We start from the raw sequence: 13102 nt of genomic DNA, 5'->3' as shown, positions 1-13102 counted from the left end.
CCCGCATCAGGCTGCTCGGTGGAGAGCCTGCTTCCCCCTCTCTCTCGGTCTGCCTCTCTGCCTACTTGTGATCTCTGTCTGTCGAATAAATAAATAAAATCTTTAAAAAAAAAAAAGAAAGAAAGAAAGAAAGCTGACTTCATCCATCCTGCTCACTGCTAGGCCCACAGCACTCAGCATTGTGCACTGTAGGTACACAGACATTTATTGCTGGATTATTTGCTGGTGTAAGAGGAAGTTACATGAGTCAAAATATTTAACACTATTTTTCAATCCAATTTAAGTTAAACTAAAAAAAAAGAGAAAAATGCCCTACATTATGGCCACACAGGAAAACCTAGTTTAGATGAGTGCTCAAACTGTCTCTTATAAGCCAGTTTGAAGGGATAAATTCTTTTTTTTTAAAGACTTTATTTTTATTTATTTATTTATTTACCTGAGAGAGAGAGAGACAGATAGTGACAGAGATAGCGAGAAGAAGCACAAGCTGGGAGGAAAGGGAGAAGTAGGCTCCTGCGGAGCTGGGAGCCAGACATGGGTCTTGATCCCCGGAACCTGGGATCATACCCTGAGCCAAAGGCAGATGTTTAACCAACTGAGCCACCCAGGCACCCCTGAAGTGATAAATTTTTATTTGGACAACAAACCACTATAAGCAAAGGTAGCTAGGCTGCAGAGAGGATAAAGCCAAAATTAATACTAGAAATTAAAAATAACATCTTCCATTCATTTGGATGGAACGACTTCATACAGTAGTTATTTCTCAGTTCCAAAAGAGGTCAGGTTCTTTCTTATCATCAAGATCCACAGGGATTTAATGCCCCCAGTGCTGTCTCCAACAGGAAGGAAACCCTGACTTCCCTAGCTATTTCAGTTATATAAATCAACAGTTGATCGTCTAGAGTTAGAAGCTGAGCAGTGTTGGGACCCACATGCCTTTTAGAGCTCCCCACCGACGGATAACCATGTTACATTACATCTAATAAATGTACCTAGATCAATATCATTTCTAAATATCCAAGGGTTTTTATTGCTGTAAGGACCTTTCAATTAAAAAAAAAGGTTAAAAAAAAACTTCCTGTTAGATAAAAGAGACTTGGTGGTGGCGCCACCATCCACCAAAGTGACGTCTGTGGCACACAAAAAAACACAGCATAATTTCAAAAGGGATAGTGATCCCTTTAAAGTTATTTACCTTATTTTTTTATATTTTAAAAATAATAAAACTTTGTTCCTTTTTCTTTAATGGAATAATTGTCCTTAAAAGAATTAAGAGAAACTTAAGATTGGTGGGTTCTTTGCCTCAATAGCAAAGTTGAGACAGAGAGAGAGAGACAGACAGACAGACAGAGACAGGCAGGCAGACGGAAGGAAAGAGGGAGGGAGAGGGTATAATTTCAAAGGTGGGGGGGAATCCTTCAAACCTGGGAGTAGCCCAGTGGAGGCCTAGTTCAGATTTTCACCCATTATTTTCCCCTGGGTTTTAGATATTAGAGGCAAGTGCCATCTGTTACCACACTACTAAGTGAAAAAGGTTAGACCCAACTCACTGGCCATGATTTTAGGGCTTTCACTAATGGCTAAAAAAGAATCCTCTCAACAACAGTAACAAAGGGTGTCCTGCCCACGTTAGCCCCCTATCTCCACCTACCCCCAGAGGCTGAGTTAGCATCTTCTACAGCTCTCTAGATCTTGGGAGCTCAAGGTGAACTCTGATCTCCTCATGGGCACTAAGCCACACACTGGCCCTCTCAATGCACTATTATTATGGGACATCAAATGCCTTTGTACATCATTTTCTCAGTCTTTTGTCCCCAAATCTGATCCATTACACCAAAAGAACATTCTGCTTTCAAGGTTCTAATGTGTAAGAAGAGACACTCACCAAATAACTGCTGTATATCACTCACTTAAACAGTCCCAAAATATACATATGATCCTTTAGGTTTATAGTTCATCTACTTTTTTCTTCCCACAACTCTTGAAGTTCGTTATAATCTTCTATTTTGCCTACAGTCTAATTATAGTAATACATCTCCCTACTTGCCCTCAACTCACAAATTACCCCATTTTACAGAGGCAGAAGGCAAGGCCAAGGCAACACAAATGCCTGCTACACAGCAAATCCATCTCACAGCTCCCATCTGAACACAGAAAAACGCTGGAAGACCCAGGGTGGCAATGGGTTTTGCCAGAAACATACCACATTTCCTTCTCTACGGACACATTTAATTTTGGCAGAATATCAAGTGTTTCCTGGTCTGGAAGTCCAGACCAGAACCTTAAACTCCTGAGCACAACAGTCAACCTTTATTGCACACCAACCATGTGCTAGGTGTTAGGCTGGCTGCCTCCCTTTCATTACCTCAGATTCATTCATTCATTGTCTAAGAAGCACTTCCCATCTGTTGGCACCTTCACACACATAGATATGTGACCCCTCAAATATTTAGTAAAGTGCTGATTTTGCATTATAACTTGTATAGGACCACACAACTAGGAAGGACAGACCAAAACCTGGATCAGGTCCTTCTGACTTCAAAGCTCCCCCTTCCCTTTCCAACACCCCATCCTGCTGGTCCTATGGGTTTCATTCAAAATAATAAATATGTGCCAGCACTTCTCTGCGCTGTCTCAGGAAACCCTAAACTCCAAGCTCCCCACCGTCCTTCCCCTTTCCCTCAAGGCAGTGCCTACAACTGACCAGGAAGAGGCAGTAGGAGAACATCCAGGTCTGAGGCACCTTCCTGCCTGGACTTGACTACCCAGGAGCAAAGGGCCCAGGAAACTCTCCAAGCGCTTCTCCACAGAAGAAAATAGCTCGAGTTGAAACTTGTGTCCACATGGTCCACCGACAGATTTAGAACTCAAATTATAGCCTCGGCAGGAATCTTCACAAAGGACTCAAATTAAGCAAGACCCAGATGGAAATGAACAGGAGAGAGACAGCCTTAAGTCACATTGTTAAGTGAACTGCAGTTCTAGCAGAGTCAGAGAGAAGAAGTTGTTGAAATGCTAAACCAAACAGTTCAGTCTACATTTCAGAACTCCACTTCAAAAACGTTCTCCCCATGTTTTTAGCTCGAGTCTTGTACATGGACACGAAGTGGTTACAAGTTACTCAGGTTTCAAACTGAGTTCATTCCTGTCCTTTGGACCATCTCTCAATGCCAGCATTCATCTACTTGGGCTCCAGAGAGCTCTGCGTTTGGCAAAGCAGATAAAATTAGCTACTGGAGTGAATTTGGAATCCAGGGTGGGCCATTAAAAAAAGCACACATGAGATTTGTAAAAGCCATGTAAAAACTTCCTTTGGGCCAGGCTGAAGTTACCTAAAACTTAGAGAAATACTGTCAAATACCCAGTCCTCTGCCTCCCTTCTACCCTTCCTGGATCTAAGGTGACCCATTCGCTGCTTCTTGCCCTGCCATTCAAACCAGATTGGCCCACAAACTGGGGATCCTCTAGAGATCAAGGGGTGAATCAGAGAAAACAGAGCAGGAAGACCTGAAGGAGTGTGTTTTTGCTTCTCCTTTTTGGGGGAGTGTGTGACACTATGCAGAAGGAGGACTGAGGGATGGGACAGGAAGTGGGTCGGTCCCACAGCCTAACAGTGTGATAATGGGGGATAATGGGAGGACAATGCTCCAGCCCTGTCCCTCCTGCCTCCACAATGGCCTGACAACACTGTGGTGGCCCATGGCTCAAAATGGAGTAACCAAGATGGTCATCTGGCAACAGCCCCTGCTCCCCCCTCAAATCTAGCTGGTCTCAGAAGGACGAGAGAAAACAGTGCTCTTTGACTGTCTCTCAGAATTCCTTTCCAGCCACAAAATTCTCCAGGTCCTTGGAAGCTGAGATAAAAGTTCAAAGGACTCCTCCTCCAATCTGGCAAGAAAGACTAAAGAGGGGGTCACATTTCTGGTCTCTTCTTCCAGAGAGGAAGAGGGTGCCCAAAAAAGAAACAGGGGAACCTTGAAGTTAGGGGATCCACGAAATGAAAGAAGAGTTTCTCCCTTGAGAATAGGGCAGGTAACCACCTCAGGAAAGGGGGACATGTCCTCGGGCAAGTGAGAGGGGAATGCCTCAGAAGCTGGGGCACCCCTCAGAGAAGTGAGGAAACCCACAGTGTTTCCCACCAGCAGAGGATATCTTGGAAAAGTGGAGGCAAACTTAAGAGACATTGAGGATCCCCTGGGAGAAGAACAACCCACATTAGGGGGAGAACCTCTGGAGAAGCCAGAAACCCCTCAGAAAATTGTGGCTTCCATAGATTAGTGGAGACCCTAAAAGAAAATATTTTGGGAAAGTGGGGAACTTTTCCTCTGAGAACTAAGGATCCAGTCAGATGAATGGGCGTTTCAGGGTAGTGGGGGACCCCTCGGGAAAGAGAAGACACTTATCAAAATGTGGGGGTCCCAGCAAGAGAGGGAATAGTTCAGAAAAGTGGGGAACACATCCAGAAGGGATTCTGACAGAGGGAGCAACACCTCGGATTAGTTGGGGGACTCTTGGGAGAAGGAGGTCACCCAGGGAGAGGGGAGAGCAGCAGGGAGAGCATCTCAGAAGCCGGGGGGCCTATGCAAAGTGGGAGACACCTTAGCAAAGCAAGGGCAAAAAGGGGTAAGAGGGACAACAGCTCAGAGAAACAGGGCTCTCCTCAGAGAACTGGGTGGGGGCTCCCTGAAAAAGCTGGGAGGTCTCCTCAGAGAGGGTGTGCCCCCACGAGAAGTGAGGGGGTCCCCCAGAAGCAGGGTGTCTCCTGAGAGAAGCAGGGGTCCACAGGAAATCAGGAGGGGGTCCCTCAGAGACAGAGCACCGCTCAGAGAAGCAGGGGTCCCCTTAGACAAGTTGGAGGGGGCTCTCAGGGAGGCGGGGCCCTCAGAGAAGGGATGAGGGGGTCCCTCAAAGGCACGGGGGAGGGAGGGCTCCCTCGCAGAGGCAGGGGGACCCTCAGAAAAGTGGAGCGTCCATCAGAGAAGGGGGGCGCCCCTCGGAAAAGTGGACGTCCCTCAGAGGAAAGTAGTATCTCAGAGAGGTGGGGTCCCTCAGAGAAGTGAGGGTCCCTCAGAGAGATGGGGGTCCCTCGGAGAAGGGGGTCTCCCCTCAGAGAGGCGGGGGTCCCCTCAGACAAGAGGGTCCGCGCACCGAAGGCGGTCCCCTCAGAGAAGCGGAAGCCCCAGAGAAGCCCGGGGCACCGGAAGCCGGGGACCCGCCACCGGCGGCGCCGGCCCCTCACTCACCGAAGTTGCTCGGCGCCTCTGCGGGCGGCTGCTGGGCCCGAGGGGCCTCGGGAGGCGGGGTCCGGTCCGATCAGCTCGGGTCCCGCGACGGCGGCTCCCTCAGGTGGCGCCCGCGGCGGCGGCGGCGGCGACAGGACGACGGACGACAGACCGACCGACTGCGCGGGCGGCGCGGAGCGCGCTCGGGTGGCAGGGGTGCGCGTGCGCGCGCCGGGGCGCTGACCCCGGGCGGGAGGAGCCGCCTCGCCGCGCTCGGAGCCGCCGCTCGGTCTCGCCGCTCCTTCTCACACTGAAATTGCCCGCTTCGCAGCCCGGCTTCCCCGGTTGCTAGGCAGATTTCGCCTCGCACACTTCCGGGTTGAGGCGCGTCTCGTCGAGTGGCGGCGCCGCAGGCCAATGAGGTCCGGCCGAGGCTCCGGGAATCCGCGCCCCACGGAGGGCGTGGCCAGCCTCATGATGGACAGTGCCCCACAGCCAATGAGAGAGCGAGCCGGCTGGCCCTCGAGACCGCGCCGGCGGTCTGGGCGGCCCCGAGGAGGTGGGACGGGGTGACTGACAAGCGATCTGCCAATAGGAGAGTGGAGCGGACCTCGGGGCCAGTCAGGGACCTTCGGGGGCGGGGCTTCGGCTTCGGGGCGGGAACGCCACGAGGGGCGGGGACTTGGAAACGCGTCAATTCTTGGCCGGCTCGCTCGGACCCCGGAGGGCGTTTCGGCTGGGCCGCCCGGCGGCGGACAACTGGCTGGGCAGGGGGTTCCCCGCAGTGCTCAGCAGGGGCGCCCCACCCACAATGCACCAGAGAGGGCCTGGGCAGGGCGGGCGTGGGGCGGTTACGCCGGGCGGTGGGCGGGACCGCGTGAGGCGCGCTCTGAGAAGACTGGGCAGCCCTTGGCTTGGCCTTGTTCCCGAGGGAATTCGTTGCCCTGCCCCCCCCCTCCCATCCCCCACCCACCCCCGCGACCGCCCGGATCTTTTCTGACAAGAGTTGCGGTTCGACTTCTGAGAAGAATCTTGGGTATTCTTGTCCCTGGCCCCCGTTCTGAGGAGAATCTTCGGAATTCGTTTCCGAGCCCCCATTCTGAGGAGAATCCAGGAATCTTGCCCCTAGCCCCTCTGCTAAAGAGAATCTTGGAGGCTCTTGCTCTGGCCCTCTCCTGAAGAAAGTTTTGGCGATTCTTGCCCTGCCCGCTTTTCCCAGTGTGGCCAGGATGAGGGTGATTTTGTAGCTTCGCACCCCTAGCTCTGTTTTCTAAGAAGATTTGTAGAGTTTCGGGTCCTTGCCGCCGTTACTAAGGAGAATTGGAGGAACTTGGAGTCCACTGCCTTTCCTGCAGAGTATTTGCGGAGCAGACCCTGGCTCTTTTCTGAGCGCTATTAGGGGCCACTGGCCCTATCCCTCCCTTGGCTGAGGGACAGTGGGGGCTGTGTGCTGCGGCCTTCATATCTAAAGATAACTCAGGAAATTCCTACGTCGTATGTCCCTCCCCCGACCAGAGGAGAAACTTGCGACTTCAAGCACCTCTCTTTTCTCCAGAGACAACTCACAGGAGATTGATACCACCTCATCCCTTTTACTAAAGAAATGTCAGGTTGTGCTCCCTGAACTTTTTCTAAGCAGTGTCAGTGTTGCAGTTATGGCTCCCCTTTTCCTAGGAACTGTGACCGTTTGACTCTTTCCCTAGAAAATTTTGGGGGAGTTAAATACTTCCTTTTTGGAAAAGCTACCCATTTAGCCCTCTTTCCTCATTTTGAGAGTGTTTTTCGGCGCAGCTCTCTTCTCTTTCCCAAGAGTCAATCAAATCTGTGGCCATTCCTGATTCTGTCCCCTGTTGAGCTCTTTAGCTCGTTTCCTTCTCTACTGGGTGGGGCCGTTCCAGGAAGCATTCCTGCTTCCCACCCACCCCCAGACAAAATTCATCAGTCCCTCAAACTGCAGCGTTGGCACCTCTGCTGTAGGAGGTACCATGGGCCACCAGGTGTCAAAGGCCTTTGCCTGCCTCTGTCTTCCCCCTGTTGATCTGAACTCCTTGCCTGATTTCCCCTTCAAAGAACCCAGCTTTGGGGTGCCTGGTTGGCTCAGTTGGTAGAACATAGGACTCTTGATCTCGGGGTTGTAAATTCAGGCCCCACACTGGATATAGAGTTTACTTAAAAATAAAATCTTGGGGCACCTGGGTGGCTCAGTGGGTTAAGCCTCTACCTTAGGCTCAGGTCGTGATCCCAGGGTCCTGGGATCGAGCCCTGCATCAGGCTCTCTGCTCAGCGGGGAACCCGCTTCCTCCCCTCTGCCTACCGCTCTACCTACTTGTGATCTCTCTCTGTCAAATAAATGAATAAAATCTTTAAAAATAAATTAATTAATTAAATAAAATCTTTTTGGGGGTGCCTGGGTGGCTCAGTTGGTTAAGCAACTGCCTTTTTGGCTCAGGTCATGATCCTGGAGTCCCAGGATCAAGTCCTGCTCAGCAGGGAGTCTGCTTCTCCCTCTGACCCTCCCACCTCTCATGCTCTCTCTCTCTCTCTCTCATTCTCTCTCTTTCAAATAAAATCTTTAATAAAATAATAAAATAAAATCTTTTTGAAGAACCTAGCTCTGGGACACCTGGCTGGCTCAGTTGGAAAAGCATGCAACTGTTGATCTCAGGGTTGAGAGTTTGAGCCCTACCTTGGGTGTGAAGATTACTTATAAATAAACAAAAACAAAAAAAAACACAAAATAACCCAGCTTTGCCCTTAGTAGACAACCAACCAACCATTGAATCAAAGGAGTGAAGAGAGTAGCCAAGAGAAAGGCCCACAACACTGTGAGGATTCAATATGGCAAACTTTGATCTCCCCACTTTGCACACAGAAACGTGCAAGGTACTGAGATTCCTAAATTATAGGATGGAACTTTGTGAGCCAAGGTGAATACTATAAAGGGAAACAGGCCTGTCAGGCAAGGCAGAATGTTATACTAAAGAGATACCAAGAAGATATTGTAGGAATGTGATTAAGTGAGATAATGATGTGAAACTGTTTTGTAAACCATGAAGTGGTGGTGGAAAAGATTGTTACAAGTGGGCTAACATTCCTGGAAGAAAAGTAAAGGATAAATTCTGAGAGTCACAAAAATGGGAGGTTGGTGGGCAGCCCTGTGGGGCCTGATTTCCCTGAACTCAGCCTGGACTCAAGTGGCAAGGTTGACAGAGTCCTTGGCTAGAGAAGGAAGCCACTGGAAACATGAAGACAACTTGTTCCCAGAGCCACTTGTTTGCACCTCTGTTGTAACACTTACCACATTCTGCAAGTGTCTGAGCCAGTCTCGGTGGACAATAACCACTCAGAATTTGGTGACTACCAGAACTGTAGCTGAACCCACAGGAGCTAGGCCAGTTACTTTCCTCAGCCCTGTCAGAAATGAGAACACCAGTCTCAAAGTTGCAGGGAGAAGAGTGTACGGTGTATGGTGCACAGTAGGATTCAGAAGCTTTCCCTTTCATTCCAGCCACTAAGCAGGACGCTTTCTGAGAGCAGGGATCCAGCCTTATTCGTTTAAGTAGTCTCTCAGTGCTTTTATAGTGACTGAGTTGAACTGGGATCAAAGAGCAACTCATTGTCCAAAGCTTCATTTCATACATGAGAAATGGAGAGACCTACAGGGCCACTGTGACTTGTTCACATCCCACTGCTGCTCTATGGCTGGATCCTAAGCTTGCATTGCTTTAATCTCATGTTGGGCCTACATACTGGAAAGGGGAGAAGAGGGACCTATCCCCTTCAGTCCTTATACCAAGTTGAGACTTGTTAGGAATCAAAAACTTCCTGAGCCTTATCTCTCTCTTAGGCAAGCCGTGGGAAGATTCTGGATATAGATCTGCTAGAGCCCCCTAACTCCAAGAACAAAGGGCCAGGTGGGGGACCATAACCAGGGTCAAGGCCACTGAAATTAACTTTGTCAAAGGGAGATTGCAAGGTTATTTCAGTTTATTTCAGGGTTGTCTTGTGTAATTTCCAGACTGATCCCTAGAAATGTCAGGACCTATAATTATGTTTCACCTTTTTATTTTAAGAATGTACAGAATTTCTTTTTTCTCTGGAAAAAGGCATTGCCTAGAGGCAGAGATGTTGGATTAAGGGATGTCTGAGAAGTCTGGAATCCTAAACATAAACAAGAGCCCCATTTGGCTGGGAAATTGTATCCTGGAAGAGTCCCAAGGCAAATGGGCATTCATCAGAGCAAGTGAAAGTCCCACCAAAATGGATGGCACAAGTCGGCTTCTGACACAAAAAAATGGAAAGAAGGGCATGTGACCCATACCAAGGATGGCTGTCCTTTCCACAGTGGTAGTAACGATTGCATCTCTCGGCATCAAGGCGTGTCCCTTCCTGGGTCTGGGAAATCATGTGGGCAAACTGGCTAAGTGACATTCACATCCAAATAGGGAAACAGGAACTGAGCCAGGTGACTACACAGGCAGCAAGGAAGGCAAGGCCTCAGTGATAGTTAGAAAAAGGAGGGCCTGGTGGGTGCCATCCTCCTATTGGTGTTATGGTCTTGGATAAGGAAGAGTGCTTACCAACAGTGAAGAATGACAGCTGGTTAATACCAGTGGGAAGGGTACGAAGCACAAAAGTTAAAGTCCTTCAGGGTCACTTGGCAGTTCAAGTGGCCAGAGCAAAGTGCCCTTTCCGTCATTGCCTCCTAAGATTGTGGGACTGCAGAATTCTTTGGGTTTGCCAAGCACTTTGAAATTCACATATGTGAATTGCTAATCTATTGAAACCTGCATCCTTTAGCAGGTCTTTGGAATTGGCCCTGGTTCTCCCAGGGAAAAGATAGTAAAAATTCAGTGTCTGTTTTCAGGGAGAAATAGACACTACCAAATCAAGAGGTGGCCTAAGTCATCCTCCTGCTCCCCCAACAGAAAGGCAGAGAGCACTTGAAGTATTCAAGGGTGGGGAGCAGAGTGTAATTTCATTGGTGTTGGATGGCTAGAAAATCTGGAACTGAGTCCAGCTGGAGCCCAGGAGCCCTCTCTGCCAGGCTTTTTTAGTCTCTAGGTCAAAAACCTGGACTGTAGTAACAAATCTTACCTGGTCCTTACTGACATAATTAAATGGGATTAGTGATAACCCTTTGCTGGAGCAAAAAATATTGTTGTCTACACCTGCATGCCTACAGCCTAGAAGACTAAGTCAAAAGGGTTACTTCCCCAACCAGGATGGAAAGCAATTTCTTAATGGGAGGGAGGTGATCTTTGACATGTGTGGCCACTTTGTGTGCAGAGGGAGGAGCCAACTGCAGTGCTGGACGGGAAAGAGTTGCATTATTGGCACCAGTGGAGAATTTCCCCTGAGGTTCTGTGGGATCTGAAGGCCTTTAGCGTCCCAGATAAGCACTTACATCTGAGCCTAAAACCCAGGTCGGGGCTTTCATTCCACTGCATTTCAGACCCTTCCCCCAACCTCTCTCTGCCTTGAGATAAGAGTCCTGTGCCCTAGGACTGAAGTGACTGCCTCTCTGCCTCCAAGCGACATGCACATCACACCTGTGAATCTGGCCACTACTTTCATTCCCTTGCCATTCCTTCTTCCCTGTCGGGCTGGTGTCTAATCCTGCCACTAAAATCCTTCTCTCAGATTACTGAGAACTCAGTGATTCTCTTTGAGGAGCTCTTCTTGGTCTGCATTTTCTCCAACCTCCAGCATCTAGAGAACACTCCCTACTCCTTGAAATGTCTTTCACGGCTTCTGGAGAACTTGCTCTTCTAGTCTCCTGTTCTGTCTTCAACCAAATTCTACCTGGAAATTCTGCCAGGCTGCTCGTCTCTTGCTACTACTCTGTGCCTTTGATGTTTCTTCAGAGAATGAATCCCTTCAAGGAGTGGAACTCAGGAACTCCCAGATTTGTATTTCCAGTCCACCTGAGTTCCTGTCCAGGATCTCCTTCCCCTCCAGGTGAGATGTGAGTGAAACCCAACAGCTAAATGTATTTCAGACAAAATTTGATGTCTTTCTCTTTGACCCATTCTCCATTCTTTTTTTTTTCCAAAGAAAAGTTCTCATATATTAATTACTGAACCAACCTACTCAGGCAAAAGCATAGAAACAAAGAGAAAAAAAATATATTTTCCTAATAAAACACATCCAACTGTTCAGAGAAGAGTGGTGACCTTTTCAACATGACATGGTAAGATGTTAGTGACCTTGATACAGTATAAATATGTGTGTCATCTCATAAGTGATTCCTTATAGATTGAGTTTCGTCTTTCTTCAGTGTCTCCTCTTGAGTTATTCTTGATTTTATTACCAGTTTTCATAAAAATCCATGGGGAACGGAATGATTCTACTTTTGTTTCTTAACCAGGAAGTTGATCCTAAAAGTTGTACAAAAAGACATGAGATCTGTGCACAGAGTCAGCTGCACACACCACAGTGGCAGAAAAAGAGAGAGGGACCTTATCCTTTCAACCAACTTCCCTTTTTCACTCTTTTCTTCTGCACTAACATTACCTTTCTGGTGTTCCAGTTTGAAAGCTCTTAAATATTTGGAGATTTCTTTAACATCACTCATCAAACTCAGTTAGTTGCTCAACATTATAATTTGTCCCCTTGGTTTTCTCTCTGTTCCTTTGATTTCTGTCACTACCACCCGTTCCCAAAAATGCTCTGAGTGACTCTCTCATAATCAATTACACACAAACTGTTAGACGGATTTCTCTTAAATCAAGAACCATGTCATACTCTTACTTGAAAAACTTCCATTTTCAAGAAGACTGTACTCTATTGGTTTTATAATTAAGAAGAAGAAATTTTCTAAAGCTGCCCATCACCAAAGGTTGAATCTTGGCTTGGCACTCAAAGTCTTTCTTCTCTTTGACCCTCCCTTCACTCCAGTTTTTTCCTGGAATGTGTCATAACCCCTTTACCTGAGGTTTCGCTTTCTGTGGTTCAGTTCCCTGAGGATAAATGCTGGTCTGGACACAGACGATCCTCCTTCTAAGGTATTGTTAGGAAGTCAATAGTAGCCCAGTACTGTCACAATGCCTACATCATTCACCTCACTTCATCTCATCATGTATGAATTGTATCATCTCACATCATCACAAGAAGAAGGATAAGTATGATACAATAAGATATTTAGAGAGAATGTAAAAGAGATACCAAATACACTTAACTTTTATTATTTATATTCTGATGATTCTATCTTATTTATTTTTATTTTTTAAGTATTTTATTTATTTGAGAGAGAGAGAGCACAAACAGGGGGAGCTGCAGGCAGAGGGAGAATTAGACTCCCCTCTGAGCAAGGAGCCCAACACAGGGCTTGATTCCAGGACCCTGGGATCATAACCTGAGCCAAAGGCAGATGCTTAACCAACTGAACCACCCAGGTGCCCCTATTTTATTATCAGTTATTGTCATGCCTTTCTAATTTATAAACCAAACTTTATGGTAGGTATATATGTATATGAAAAAGTTATAGTATATACAGCGTTCAGTACTGTCTGTGATTTCAGGCATCCACTGGGTGTTTTGGAATGGATTCCCACCCACCCCCCATGGGGATTCGTTGATCTGCACAAAATTTCCCACTCTGGATTCCATGGGACATCAGAATGCCTCAAGATGTCAACAGAGATTCTGTGATTAGTTTCTCTCTTACAAAAATTCTTTTTCAACTAGAGGATTTTGCTAAACCTTTCCTATTGTTAATGGATATTGTCATGGTATATTGCAAACTTCCTTTGTGACATGGTCTGTTTTCTTTAATTCTTAAAGATTTTTTAAAAATGTATTTATTTGACAGACAGATCACAAGTAGGCAGAGGCAGGCAGAGAGAGAGGAGGAAGCAGGCTCCCCGCTGAGCAGAGCC

General features: G+C 47.6%; 1 protein-coding gene across 2 annotated transcripts in view; it reads right to left on the bottom strand.

The window, feature by feature from the left end:
• The window catches only part of LOC111143847 (GATA zinc finger domain containing 2A), a 107630-nt gene extending 102234 nt beyond the window's left edge, over window positions 1–5396 (bottom strand). For both annotated transcript variants that reach the window (XM_022497796.1, XM_022497797.1), the window contains exon 1: window positions 5244–5396. The gene's annotated coding sequence lies outside the window, so the exon portion shown is untranslated. The remainder of the gene's footprint in view (window positions 1–5243) is intronic.
• Between the last annotated feature and the right edge of the window lie 7706 nt (window positions 5397–13102).

Source organism: Enhydra lutris, unplaced genomic scaffold, assembly GCF_002288905.1.
Source record: "Enhydra lutris kenyoni isolate GAN:26980312 unplaced genomic scaffold, ASM228890v2 scaffoldscaffold10, whole genome shotgun sequence".
Classification (NCBI taxonomy): Eukaryota; Metazoa; Chordata; class Mammalia; order Carnivora; family Mustelidae; genus Enhydra; species Enhydra lutris.
This window is presented reverse-complemented; position numbering and strand designations above follow the sequence as displayed.